The sequence below is a fragment of the Macaca thibetana genome, chromosome 9 (assembly GCF_024542745.1).
Source record: "Macaca thibetana thibetana isolate TM-01 chromosome 9, ASM2454274v1, whole genome shotgun sequence".
Lineage (NCBI taxonomy): Eukaryota > Metazoa > Chordata > Mammalia > Primates > Cercopithecidae > Macaca > Macaca thibetana.
Window position 1 is genome coordinate 45,658,270 of NC_065586.1, and position 615 is coordinate 45,658,884.

At 53.7% G+C, this 615-nt stretch overlaps 1 pseudogene; it reads left to right on the forward strand.

Annotated features, from left to right (window-relative positions):
* LOC126962233 (uncharacterized) overlaps window positions 1-300 on the forward strand; it is an 18,249-nt pseudogene extending 17,949 nt beyond the window's left edge.
* The last annotated feature ends 315 nt before the right edge of the window (window positions 301-615 follow it).

Consider the following 615-nt stretch of genomic DNA (forward strand, 5'->3'; position numbering starts at 1 on the left):
TGCCTGAGACACAACCAACACAGCAGGGAGTGCCTTGCCCTCAAACAGGCTCCCTGCAGCCCTAGGATCTGCCTGAGACACAGCCCGGAGTACTTTTCCCAAGCACAGACTCTGTGCAGTCCAAAGAGCTGCCTTCAACCTGGCCGGCAGTGCCTCCCCGTCACCTGCTCCTCCAGGTGCCACCTCCTCCCTGCTAGGTGCTCAAGGCCTCCCTCCAGGATCCTGCCGCTGTTGTCCCCACTGCTCAGGCACACTGCAGAACCCCCTCTGTCCCTCCCTCCCTCGGAGCCCAACTTCTAATGCGCCAAATACCCAAGATTAACAGGCTTTTGTTGCTGAACTGGACATACACATTGAGTCTTTTCTTATGGTCAAAGGAGTTGAATTCTTGCTGATGAAAATTGATTGCGTTTGTCACCAGGGAGCTTGTCCTACGAGTGACCTGGATTTATACTCCACCTGCCACAACACAGCGCCCTGGTGCCGTGGGGATGCCAGGCATGGATGCATTCCACTCCCAACATCCCCGACTTCATCTATCATCAACAGCTGGGACACATGAGGCCTTAGGCCAAATTCTCCATTTAAAAAGCCCAAAAAGTCTTGAAATATGAA